Below are 14,258 nucleotides of genomic sequence, written 5' to 3' on the forward strand. Positions count from 1 at the left end.
TAAAAAAAAAAAAAATTAAAAAAAAAAAAAGAAAATCTATATATATATAATTTACCATATTCACACTAAAAATCAAAACTCATATGATAATTGATGAAGAATAAGCATTTGAACAATAGAACACCTCAGTCAGCTAAGAACACAAAAGATCTTCACAAAAGATCTGATATAGGGAATCTGTAAAAAAAAAAAACAACAGTAACTGACATCATACTTAACTGTAAAATATTGAGCACTTTCTTACTAAATAAAGAATAAGACAAAAATTTCAATTCTCGGGGCGCCTGGGTGGCTTAGTCGGTTAAGCGTCCAACTTTCGCTTAGGTCATGATCTCGCGGTTCGTGGGTTCGAGCCCCGCGTCGGGCTCTGTGCTGACTGCGAGCTCAGAGCCTGGAGACTGTTTCAGAGTCTGTGACTCCCTCTCTCTCTGACCCTCTCCTGCTCACGCTGTCTCTCTCTCTCTCCTAGAAATAAATAAAACATTAAAAATTTTTAAAAAAATATTCAATTCTCACTACTTCTATTCAAGTGGTGATCTTAGCTATTGCAAAAAGGTAAGCAAAAGAAATAAAAACTATAGCGATTAGAAAGGAAGAAGTAAAAGTGCCTGTATTCGCAGATGACATAACTGTTTATATAGAAAATTCTAAAGAGTCAATAAAATAGCTTCTAAACCAAAAAGTAAATTTGGAAACTGTGCAGAAATCAAGGATAATATACAAAAATTATTTGTATTTTTATATTCTGGCACTCAATGATTTAATAAATTTTAAAACTCCATTTATAATAGCATCAAAGGTAAATTAAGAATTATGTTAGCACTGGGTGTTAAATGTAAGTGATGAATCATTAAATTCAACTCCTGAAACCAATATTACACTATATACTAACTAAAATGTAAATGAAAAAGTGAAAAAAAAATTAGAATTAGTAATTAGAAAAGCACTAGGAATAATTTTATTAAAAGAACATCAAAATCTGTAAGCTAAAACTTATGTTGCTGAATTTTTAAACACAAAAAATAGATGTAAATATATCTTTTAAAAAAATTTTTTTAAGGTTTTATTTCTTTCTGAGAGAGAGAGAGAGAGACAGCGTGAGCAGGGGAGGGTCAGAGAGAGAGGAAGGTACAGAATCTGAAGCAGGCTCCAGGCTCTGAGCTAGCTGTCAGCACACAGCCCGACGAGGGACCCGAACCTACAAACTGTGAGATCATGACCTGAGCAGAAGTCGTACGCTTAACCGACTGAGCCACCCAGGCATCCCTGACATAAATATATCTTATTAATTGAAAGATTCAATATGGATAAGATGTCATATTTCCCCCAACTGGCTGTAAGTATAATGCAAGTACTGTCAAAATTTCAATGCTTTTTTTCTTTCTTCTTCTTTTTTGTAATTGACAAGCCAATATAATTTATATAGAAATGCAACAACCTAGAATAACCAAAGCAATTTTAAAATAAAGAAAACAAAGAGGACTTTGACTACCTATTTTCAAAATTTACTACAAAGCTAAGTAATCAAGCTAGGGCAGTAATGGCATAGCTTATATGGCTAATACTTAATAAAGGGACCAAAGCAATCAAATGGAGAATTGAAAATAATTTTTCAACAAATGATGGTGAATAACTGGCTATTTATATAAGGGGAAAATAAACTATGACCGCCACCTAACACCATATAAAAATGAATTCCAAGAAGATTACAGATAGGCCTAAAGTAAAAGAAAACCATGAAGCTTTTGGAGGAAACATAGGAGAATATCTTCATGACTTCGAGTAAGGAAACATTTCTTGGGCAATTCACAAAAAGTAATAAGCATTTCAATTTGATAAACTTCATCCAAATTTTAAACTCTTGTTCATCCAAAAATACTTTTTAGAAAATGAGTAAGGCAGAATTATTTGCAAAATATGTCTAACAAAGAAGTGTTACTCAGATTATATACAGAATATGTCCAGGGCATCTGGGTGGCTCAGTCGGTTAAGGTCTGACTCTTGGTTTTGGCTCAGGTCATGATCTCATGGTTTGTGGGATGGAGCCCTGCATCAGGCTCTGCACTGACAGCATGGAGCTTGCTTAGGATTCTTTCTTTCCTTCTCTTTGCCCCTTTCCCTGCTTGTTCTCTCTCTCTCTCTCAATAAATAAATAAACATTAAAAAAAGAATACCTCCAGGGCATCTGGGTTGCTCAGTCGGCTTAGCGTCTGACTTCCACTCATGTCATGATCTCAGAGGCCTTGAGTTCGAGCCCCCACCCCTACCCCATCAGGCTTTGTGCAGACAGCTCAGAGCCTGGAGCCTGCTTTGGATTCTGTGTCTCCCTCTCTCTCTCTGCCCCTCTCTTGCTATTGCTCTCTCTCTCTCTTTCTCTCTCTCTCAAAAATAAAATTAAAAAAGAATACCTCCAACATTATAATAAAAAGACAAAATAACCCAATTAGAAACAGTGCAGAAGTTTGAACAGAAACTTCACAATGGAAGATATACAAATGGCCAATTAATACATAAGAAGATAATAGAACAAACTGGAAATAGCCCAGGTTTCCATCAATAGGAGACTGGATAAACAAATTGCGGCATAGTCATATAACAGAATAGAATTCAAAAATGAGTAAGTTATCAAAATATGTAAAAACGTGGATGAAATCCAAAAACATTATGCTATGTAAAAAAAAAATCTTACACATAGGAACACCTATTTCATTTGATTTGTATGAAATTCCAGAAAACACAGAACCAATCTGTGATTAAAAAAACAAATTGCCTCTGGAAGTGTGGTGCAGAGATTGAGTGGAACAGGACATAAAGGAATTCTCTGGGCTAATGGTAATGTTCTATATCTTGATAGTGGTTTGGATTGACTACACAAGGATGTGCATTTGTCAAAATTCTGCCAATATGCACTTAAGATTCGGGCATTTCATCATATGCAATTTTTAAATTCAATACAATAAGCTGTAAATGAAAATTGAACTCTAGTTAAATATATGCACGATGACGCATGTAGGGAGAAATATATGGAAATCTGCAATTTACTCTGAAATGTAACTTACAAAATATAATGGCTTAATGCATAGGTAGAGCAATGGGTAAATGAATAAATACGCGGTAAGCAGTAGAATAAAAGAATAATGCTAGAATCTAGATGGTGGGTATAAGGATCTTCACTCTAAAATTATTTTGAAATTGCTGAATAGTAAAATATTAAATAATAAAATATTTGAAATTGAAATTAAGGACAATTTATAATTAAACTATGCTACCAAAAACTACAGGCTAAAGTAAAATTTATAGTACTAATACTTTGAGGTGATAATGTAGTCAAAGAACTGCTATACTAGATAAAAAGTACTTGAGAAACTGGAGAAAGTAGAGAAAGTAGATTGAGACAGCAGGTTATGTTCAAGGTCATATGTTGACATTTGAGGTTACAGATGAGGTGCCACTTTTTAAATGGTTCCAGGTGTGTCCATGGAACTGAAAAGCTCGTGAAGGAAAGAAAAAGGTCATTAATGACAAGTTCAAAAATGAAGAAGCCAGATGTTGAAGGTTAGCAACTGGATTTTCCAAAAACAATAGGCATTGATGTCACAGGGAAAATGATGTGACGTGTTATATAAGGGGTTATAGAACAGGGTTTTTTCAAAAAGGAAAAAGTCCTGGTCTAGAAGGAGCAAGAGAGCAAGGAGGAAACCTACTTCAGCATCTGCTCTTGAGGTACAAGGAGCATGAGGGAAGAAAAAGTATAGTCTTTTAAAGAGAGGTGAACCTCAGCATTTCTGTATCCCTTGGGTAAATTCCTAGCAGTGCTATTGCTGGGTCATAGGGGAGTTCTATTGTTAGTTTCCTGAGGAACCTCCACACTGTTTTCCAGAGGGGCTGTACCAGTTTACATTCCCACCAACAGTGTAGGAGGNAAAGAAAGAAAAAAGAAAATCAACTGATAAAAAAAAAAAAGATTCAGGCTCCATTATGTGATAAGACAACTTAGTTCCTAGGTGACATCATGTACTTCTATCAAGATCTGATTCACTGTTTTTGTGATATAAAAGCCATTGATAATCATTGCCTACATCAATTAATTCACTAGGGATGAAAAATGGTGATATTCCATCATCAAAAAAATTGTCAGGGAATATTCTGTGTATCCTCAATATATATCAACAACACTAAATAAAATAGGCCGTACCCTTAGAATATATATTGTGGAAACTATGTCCTGAATCAGTAGGACTAATTACAATATAAGAAATTGAAAATTATTAATGAACTGTCTATGTTTTAGGGATATTTTCTCAAACCTTCAAGGAACAGACAATTCAGTTGTTAAAAACGTTTAAAATTTTAAAACTTCACAGTTCATTTTATGAAGCAATAATCATTTTGATATGAAACCCAATAAGAGAGTAGTAAAAAAAGAAAATTATAAACCAGTTTCACTACGAGGATAAAAAATAATTAGCAAAATGAATTCAGCAATATATTAAAATAACTTCAAGTAATAACCAATTGGGATGGATTCAGAAATGCAGAGCTGGTGGAATATCAGAAAATTATTAATATTATAAGACAAAACAGATGGATGTTCTCTCTCACTTCAATTATTTACTATTGTTTTGGATATTCTACTTAGTGCAAATAAAATGTGAGGTTGTTTAATATTTGAAGATGATATGATTGTATACCAGAGGAAAAAATATATACATTGAATAACTATACACAATAAAGAAAATACAAATAAGTAGGCTGGAATAAACTTAATATACAAAAATCATTGCCTTCACATTTGCAAACAATAACCACTTACAATAATGGGATACTGTAAAAGCAATAGCAATAAAAATATAAAATAAGGGTAAATATTATGAGAGATTCACAAGATATAAAGAAAAACTTTAAATGCTCTTGAGGAATCCAAAAAGATGAACAAATAAAAAGCATACCATGTTTTTAGATAAGAAGATTAAACATCATAGAAATGTTATTTCTCTGCTGATGCATAGGAGCACATGTACCCCAATGTTCATAGCAGCACTCTCAACAATAACCAAAACATGGAAAGAGCCTAAGTGTCCATCAACAGACAAATGGATCAAGAAGATGTGGTTTATCTATACGATGGAATACTACATGGCAATGAGAAAGAATGAAATCTGGCTATGTGTAGCAACATGGATAGACCTTGAAGGTGTAATGCTGAGCGAAATAAGTCAGGCAGAAAAGGACAAATATCATATGTTTGCACGTATAGGAGNTAAATAAATACATAAATAAATAAACAAACAAAAAATAAAATGAAAAAATAAAAAATAAAATCACATCCAATTTAAATTTTAAAAAAAGAAATGTTATTTCTCCTTAATTTAATCTATAAATGTAGGGCAATCTTAATTCTTAAATTTGTATGAAGCAACAGACAAGCAAGAATACCCAGGGAAAAAATATCTGAGGAAAAAACTTAGAATATTAAAAGACACTGGCACAAAAAGACATTAAAACATTATTAAGCCACAACAATTAAAGCAGTGTGGTAGCAGCACACTGAAGATTCAATGCAGTAGAATAGAAAGTACCAAAATGGACCCAAATGCATACAAAAATGTAGTATACGTTAAAGAGAATCTCAAGTCAGTAAGAGAAGATGGCTTATGCAATGACAACTAGATAGCCATTGGGAAAGCTCGATCCATCTTATCCCTTTAAAAATTCCAAAAGAAAGATAAAGGTTTTTATGAAATATAAAAGTGTTTGAAGAATCCATCTGAAAATCCTTCCAGAATCTCAAATTGGGGAAGATATGTCAAACAATGACACATCTAAAAGAAGAGCTTGATAAAAGACCAAGTAAAACAAAGATGTTTATAGCTACTATTACAAATGTCTAAATTTCTCCCAAATGTGTGAAATATAGGGAAAGTCCAGCCATAGATGAGTTCCTCTTCTGTAACACATTTGTCAAAACAATGTGCTAATTATCTTTGACATACTAATAGATGAAAAATAATATTTCCACACAATTTAAGATCATGCTATGTATTTTTAATTTAAACTCTATGTATTCATTTCAAGAAAAAAATACTACTTTCCTTATTTTCTATTGCAGGTGGATACAAAGCTTTGGTTACATTGGAAATGCTTTCAAAATTGGAATCAAATTGGGCTCGATCCAAAACACTGTCCTGCCACTTCTTCAATGTATAATTGTATAAATTACTTAATGTTAGTGACCTTGAGCTCCTCTATCTGTGAAAAAGTGCTAGTAATAGCTACTTCATGGGGTTCTTATTAGAAAATGAGACAACCCTGTGAAGCCCTAAGCACGCAGTAGGGATTTGACAGGTAGTACCTTTTTTACTCTCTCCTTTCCTTGCCCTCACACGTAGGGCAGCTACATTTCCTCAGAGCGCAAGCTGATCTGGATGAAAGGAAGCACTTTAAAAACACCTTAGACTCTTAAGGGAAAAAGAGCAGAGAAAATAGCTAAGAGAACCCATTCATTTTACAAATGATAAAACTGAGGCCCGTAGGGACATTTCCAGAGGAATCCCACAAAGATGTAAATGAAAGATGACAATTTCCTCCCATCCTCCAGAAATTGTCTAAACCATAGTCATTGCAAAAACCTCAAACTCCAAACTCCAAGGCTTTTGGCGGGTTTTTCCATATCCTATGAAATTCCAATAATCCAGTCTCCTCCATAAACTATCCAAGATGGCAGTCTAGGAGTTAAAAACAAAACGAACAAACAAACAAAAACAAATCCCCCAAAAACCCACTTTTGTTGTTGTTGTTAGACTATGTCCTTTCTAGAATTACATAAACAAGTTTGTAAGAGTTAACACTGAGAATGCCTCTTGGACATAGCACAATGGCTCCACCTTCAGCTCTCAGACTGAAGAGGACTTTTACAAAAATGCTGCTGTCTGACTCCTCGGAAAGCACATCTGAAATATAACCTCTTCTCATAAAATTTAAATCACACAATCTTTCACTTTTAAATACTGAAGTCCAGAATGTTTACCCACTGTCCATAGGAAAAATGAAGGGTAAGAGTCTCAAGGTGAGCTATACTAATATTAAATAGAGAAAATAAAAAATGTATTACATTTTCTTTAAATTCTTCAGGATGCATGTCTTGATATCATATTATTTATAGTTGCATCAGAGTCTGATAAGCTCTTTCAGTCAAAGTCTGCTATGGTTTCACTCCATTAGATTTATAGTCTTATAATAGAGGAAAAGGTTAATTCTTGCCTGTCCAACAAGGCGATTCATAAATTACCAGCAATTTTTGAATATCCCCCTAAATACATACCAATTTTTGGAGGGGAATTTCGAAATAAATTTTATGACGGAGCATTAGTTGGGTCTTCAAGACTGATGTCTACCAACAAGTAGTGGTAAGGAATATTAGTTTATTAAAAAAAAAAAGCAAATGACCAAAAGATAATTTCATAGGATGAAACTTCCAAATCTAAGTAAAAATCTAAAGCAGTTTATATAACTACCTAAAGAGTGGACAAATCTTTCTTCCATTACATATTTTATGGTAATCTATTAAAGAAAAGTAACAAAATACCTAATTCTTTGCAAATTGTAGCATGTAGGAGGGAATTAGTCACATTTCTACATTAAAAGATATCAGTAGATGTGAAATATAAGCAAATATATGCACAGACTCTGAACCCTTCAAAATCTCATCATCAGAGTATATTTGTCCCTAATTTTCTCCCTGTTGTTTTCTTCCTGGATCAACCAAATTCCAGACTGCGGAGTCTCAGTGAAAGGAAGTCATAGACATTTAGGGTTACTGAACTGTGTTTAGGTAAGGACAACCAGAAAATTAAATGTATTTGTTGTATCCTAGAAAGTTTCTACTACATGGATTTGAGTGGTGCCTGAAATTCTTATCTTTTTGCCTTTAGACTGTTTACAAGCCTAGAAGCAGCTGTTGCTAGAGGGAAATGTGAGTTTTGGGTGTCTCAAAGACCCTGAAATGGGATAATCCCACCACCACCCACCAGAGCAAGGAATGAAACCAAGTCCAAACTTGTTTTGTCAAAACTCAAAGTGTTCAAGTCCTTGCCCACTTAAAATTTCATTTGTAATAGTCAACAGCTGAAATTTGTAGAGCAATTTAAATATTCTTAAAATGTTTTCTAATCATTGTAATGATCTAATGACTCAGTCTTCTTACTATCCTTCCTTCTGTCATTGAGAAAATCAAGTCTTAAAAAAATTAAATAAACCCAGAGTGATGTAGATAGACCAGAAGCCCAAACTCTTAATCCCTCTGCTCTATACACAGATTATTCCCAGCAACACTCACAATAATCTTGTATGTAAATGAGTATCCAATTCAATTCAACAAATATTTTTGAGCCATTTTTATTTGACAGACATTATGCCTGATGAAAATGAAGCACAGAAATCATAAGGGACTCGCCTAAGATCTCAGAGCAAATTCACAAGTGCTGAAAGTAGAACTCATGCACTGAAACTAGAACTCATCCTCTGGTATCAGACATGTGCATGTTCAAATCCTGGCATCACTGCATGCTAGCTATGTAATCTAGCTCAAGTTATCCATTTCTAAGCTGCTATTTTCTGTATAAATGACTTGGGGATAATAATAATTGGCCAAGCTGTTAAGAGTATTAAAAGTGCTATATGGAAAGAATCTGGTATAATGCATATATGCAAGTAGTGTTAGTTTTCATTCCAGGATCTCTCAGGTCAGTGAAAAATTGTCCCAGGTCATCTCAACATTTAGTCACTGTGGTTTTTCTGCTTGCCCCAAACATAAGAAATTTACCATCCTAGAAAAATGAGGGTGGACCATGGTTTTTCCCAAGTATCTAATAGAAATAATGCAGAAAAACAACAATAAATGCCTAAGCTCCCTTGCTCTGGTTACTCTCCTCCTCCTCCTCTACTCTCCTTTCTCCACCTTCTCACCCTCCTCCTACTTTTTCTTCTCTCCCTGTCTCTAACACATACACACACACACACACACACACACACACACACAAACACAGTGTCCCCACCTGTAAGTGGAACCATTAAAAAGATTACAGTGTTTCACTCAACAAAAATATGACAATAAATACAAACTACAGAAAGATGCTTGATTCAATAGTTCCCTTCCTTCTGATGATAGAATAATATCTAACAATGATAAATAATTTTTGTTTGGCTAGTTATTTCAATTTTAAAAATTGGGAGTTATAATGTGTTTTTTAAAGCCCTTTCCTCTCTGGCTTCTGTCAGATTTGAAAGACAGCCACACATACATAGGACCTTTTACAAAATAAGAAAAAATCCAGGAGTTATCAGATTTTCATTATAAGATTTTCATTAGTGAGACAATATTAATGAAAGGCTTTTCATTCCTCAGATCCCTCACCAAGATCATTCTTTAGCAGAAAAGTTCTGGATTATGTTAAAAAGGCAATTTCTCCCAACACTGTAGTTCATCCAATTTTACAGCCAGAAGACAGAAAGTCTGTATAGCTACCATAGAACTTAGATACTACAGAACCTGCCTAGCTTTTGTTCCCTCTTCTCTGAGAATTTATTCCCACCAAACATTGGAGTAGACCTTTCAGCCATGTTTGTAATAAATGACTCTTCCCTAATAAAGTACATATTCTTGAACTAAGGTGGGAAATTAGAGTAGACTTGAGCCTCAAACAAGCTAATTAGCTTCTGGAGTTAAACTAAAAGCTAGAGAAGCCATCTTTGATTATGTGCATATCAACCCAGAGGACAGGATCCATGGCTTGGAGAAAAAGAAAATAGAAAATTTATGAAGAGAGCACATGTAGAATGAGAGGATAGGAAAAGAGGGGGTAAAATACTTTCTTCAGATCCTGACCATTTTCCATTTCCAGGATATTAGAAATTCATGAGTTCAAACTCTACTTTCTGCCCTTAATTTCCATGCCTACTCATGATTCTTTCTGGTCATTTCTTTAACCCTTAAGTTATAGTTTGTTTCTAGCAACATATAATCCTTCACTAAAATATTAGATCCATGCTTTCTTCCAATGCCATTCTACAGAACAGAGAGAGACCCAGAAGGGCAAAGTTCCAGCCCATTTTCACACACATAATTAGCAGAACTGAATTCAGTTCTTTTGTTTATAAATCTCTCTAGAGTACTAATTCCCGTTAATTCTCAAAAATGCTAGAATGGAAGCATGAGAAACCCAAATATCATATTCCACAAAACCTAAGATCTTTCATTTGTATGATATATCAAACAAATTAACTATGATACACTGCTAAGATGCCAATGATAGTAAAAGACATTCATATTTCAGATATATTAAAATGTGAAATAAAATACTTGAGATGACATGAAAATAGTAATATAAGGAATTGACTGAATTTGGAACAGGGCAAGTTGAAATATATTAATTTTCATCCCTGTTTGGGAAGAAACAAACTCGCTGTAAGGTTTCAAGTAGGAAGATGAATATTATAGTATTCATGTTTTAAATCCCACTCTACACATGTTGCCAACAGTGAAGAATCTTAGCCAAGCCCAGAGTGCTTCAAATATAGATAAGAAGGGCACTTTTAAATCCTCTCTTGATTTTCACATCCTCCATTTGGTTGATGTTGAAGTCTTAACAATGTGCTAGGAACTGAAATAGAGGAAAGTGAGGTAGGAAGAAAGAAAAGAAGTAGGAACTGTGTGTCTTACCTTCATGCATCACTCTTTAATCAATAATATTTATTAAGTCCTTACTCTGGGTCAGACACCATTTCAATACTTGGCCTATCATACAGAACAAGAGAAATATTTGTCATATAAATCTGTCCATCATATAGCAAACATTGTAGTGGAAGAAACAGATGATAAACAAGAAAATAAAATTAAAGTACCATTAAGTAGTTTAAGTCCTTATGAATAATAAAGCACAGTAAGGAGTTACTCCTTAAAAAACATATGGTTTGGAAATGACTCTCAGATGCATGAAATAATTTTACAAATCCTTTAAGACAGTAGGTGACAAAGTACCAATGTGAGTTTGGACATTTAATACACTAGAATTCAGAGATACTCTCCCAAAAGCTCACTTTAGCCCTGAACTTTGATCTATGAAACCCATCATTTCATGATTCTGCAGAAGTCCTGATTCAAACACGTAGTACTTGATAAGAAACAGCTACTCTGCTGACATGTCAACTCGGCAGTTGGGAATCAGTTGCACATAAGCCCTACTCCTGATTTCCATAGTGTAGCCAGGACTGGTCACTCTAGTCTTTCTTGCTCTGTAGCTGAATCTTCAAATATGCCATAAGGCAAGCTTTTACATATGTACCTATGTGTTCACTGTTTCAGTGTCAGTGTTCCTTGAGAAATACCATCTCTGTCTAATTGGTTGTCCAGAGGTATTCTTGATTACTGTCCAGAGAAGTACTATGTAATTGCCAGGACAGCAACCTAAAGCAAAGTCATATCTGTACCATCACACCACCTGCCCAGGGTTAGCAGATTATCTAATTATCAGTTGTAGACAAAACAAAAACTAAACTTCTCAAGAGGCCTGAAATCCCTTTCTAGATCATTTTTAATATTTTATTTTAAAAAATTATATTAATATATATTAATTTCCAAAAACTTCAAGGAAAAGAGACAATGTATAGCATACTTGTTCCCTAATAGTCCAATCTCCAGAGAAAATTATTCTTACAAGTTTCATGTGTATTCTTACATAATGATTGTGTTTTCTTTCTAAAAACATATATAAATGCAAATGCAATTTTATATATGTGTAATCTTCTGTAATCCATGTGTTCACTCAAACATAAACTGTAGATATCTTTTTCTAAAAATAAACCCAAATGTCATGTTCTTTTTAGGAGCTACATAGGAGTTTATTGTATGCAGGTACTATAATATATTAATTAAACTATTGCCTTATTGATGAGAGTTTAAATTCTTTCCAGTTTTGAGTTATATAATGATGCTACAAAGAACACACCTGTACTTGCATGATGTATTTGTGTGTTTCTACAGAATAAACTCCCGACATTTGAACATCTAGGTCAAGGGAAATGTACATTTTAAATTTATCAAGATAGCCATAGTGACCATGAAAAACAACATAGTAATGTGCATACCATTGTCATATTAGGAGATTGCCTATTGTCCCACACTTGCACCCAAACTGATTATTATCATTCTCACATTTAGTTATCTAATAATTGAAAAAAACTATGTCATAACAATATTTATCAAAAACTCATGGTATCCCCTACAGTAATTTTTCCTTTATTTTTTTTAAGAAAACAAATTCACCCTTACAGATAATATGTATTCTGGTAGAAGACTTAGAAAATAAATAAATACTTAAGGAAAAACAAAACATGAGGAAACTTCTGGTGACAGCTAAGGTGGAGATAAGCAGATACAGATTCTCTTTTCCAGTGATTACAACTAAAAATTCTGAAAATAATGCAAAATTCATGACTTGAGGGATATGAAAAGTAAAAAATGAAAAAATATATATATTAAGAAAACTATATCTGTATCTATGTATCTATAGATAGACTCAGATTCAGACATAGACAGCAGGTGGATCAAGGACTAAAATCAGAATTTAAATCATGGCCTGCAAAGTGGGAGCCTCCAGTCATGAAGAACTTTGTAACAGTAGAAAAAGCTAAAATCTGAGGGAAATAAATCTTTGTGGCCAGAGGTACTGGGAAATGACACCCCTGGAATTCAGAAAACATGGAATAAATCCCAGAGAGGAAAGAGTTGGCGAAAGGAATTCCTCTAATTCTGTGTATGAAGTGACATAAGTCCTGTGCTTGCCTCCAAGCCACATACACACAGTACAGACTTAAAGAAAATAACAAAGACCTCAAGAAGTGAACTAGATATAAACCACTTCCCGGGTTCAAGACTAACCCCCAAGAGGCACATATGCCAGGCTGAACCAAAAAGCATGGAAAAGGTTTGAAAACTGAACTGACATTCGCCCTCAGAAAGAGAATTAGCACTTGTAGTCTGAACATAACAAGGCTGATTCCTCACTTAAACAAACAAATAACATTCTGCAGAATAATTAACAGGACTCAGAGTCTACCAACATAATATTCAAAACATCCAGGACACAATCCAAAATTATTCAACATACAAAGAACCAAAATTATCTAACCAATACCCAAGAGAATAAGCAACAGATAACAAGCCTGAGATACCCACATGTTGGAATTACCAGAGACTTTAAAGTAGCTATTATAACAATCCTCCATGAGGTAAAGGTGAACATTATCGAAATTAATGGAAAGATGAAAATTCTTAAAAGCAAATTATAGAACTCAATGGAGATTTTAAAACTGAGAAATACAATAACTTAAATTAGAAGAAGTCATTGGATGGACTCAATAACAGAATGGAGATTAAAGAGGAAAAAAGCCAAAGAAACTTAAGGTAGAGCAATAAAAAGTATACAATCTATACAGAAAGAAAAAGGTAGAAAAAATAAATAGAACTTCTAACCTGTAGGACAGTATCAACAGATCTAGCATGTAATTGGACTCCCAGAAAGAGAGGAAAACGAAATTGGTGCAGAAAAATATCACCAAGAATCCTCATTCAGAGATGATCCATTTTAATACTTGATGTAGACTCTTCTAGGCTTTTTTTCCCATACACATAAACAGACACAAGTACACACAGACACACACATACACAGGGCACCAGAGTACCTGCTCATAGTACAATGTTTTTTCCTTTACTGCTTTCTGAGTGTTTCTATATCTCAATAAATATACATCTGCATAAGAATTTTAATGACTACTTAACAGTTCACTGAATAATGTAGCCATAATTTTGTTTGTCAGTAATTTAACACTTTTTATTTAGTTTTCTCCCTCTTTTTAAACTATTATAAAGATTCTGTACTTACCCTTATTGCCAAATCTTTGTCACATCATTGTTTTCTTCACTTATATTTCTAAAAATAAAATTGCTATGTAAGAGATATTTATTCAACCAATATTCAGTCAACAAACATTTACTGAGCAGTTAATATAAACTAGGTACTTCCCATATGTTGAGGTACAACTATGTCTCAGCCTTGCCAATTTTAAATATAATCAACAACAGTTAGTCAATCTTAAATGACAACGTTTTAAAATACGCACACTTTGGGTTCTGTGGGACAAGAAAAGTTGGTCTCAAGGGTCATGATGGTGCAAGATAAAGTCTCCAAAAAATTCTTTAAAAG

General features: G+C 33.8%; 1 long non-coding RNA gene across 2 annotated transcripts in view; it reads right to left on the bottom strand.

Annotated features, from left to right (window-relative positions):
- The window catches only part of LOC144245393 (uncharacterized), a 25,127-nt gene extending 11,107 nt beyond the window's left edge, over positions 1–14,020 (bottom strand). Inside the window, exons 1-2 of one of the 2 annotated variants that reach the window (XR_013339242.1) lie at positions 13,938–14,020; positions 10,718–10,792 (exon numbers count right to left, since the gene is read on the bottom strand). This is a non-coding gene — a long non-coding RNA (uncharacterized LOC144245393). The remainder of the gene's footprint in view (positions 1–10,717; positions 10,793–13,937) is intronic. The other variant, XR_013339243.1, reaches the window with a different exon arrangement.
- Between the last annotated feature and the right edge of the window lie 238 nt (positions 14,021–14,258).

The sequence above is a fragment of the Crocuta crocuta genome, unplaced genomic scaffold (genome assembly GCF_008692635.1).
Source record: "Crocuta crocuta isolate KB4526 unplaced genomic scaffold, BGI_CrCroc_1.0 scaffold343, whole genome shotgun sequence".
In the NCBI taxonomy this organism is placed as follows: Eukaryota; Metazoa; Chordata; class Mammalia; order Carnivora; family Hyaenidae; genus Crocuta; species Crocuta crocuta.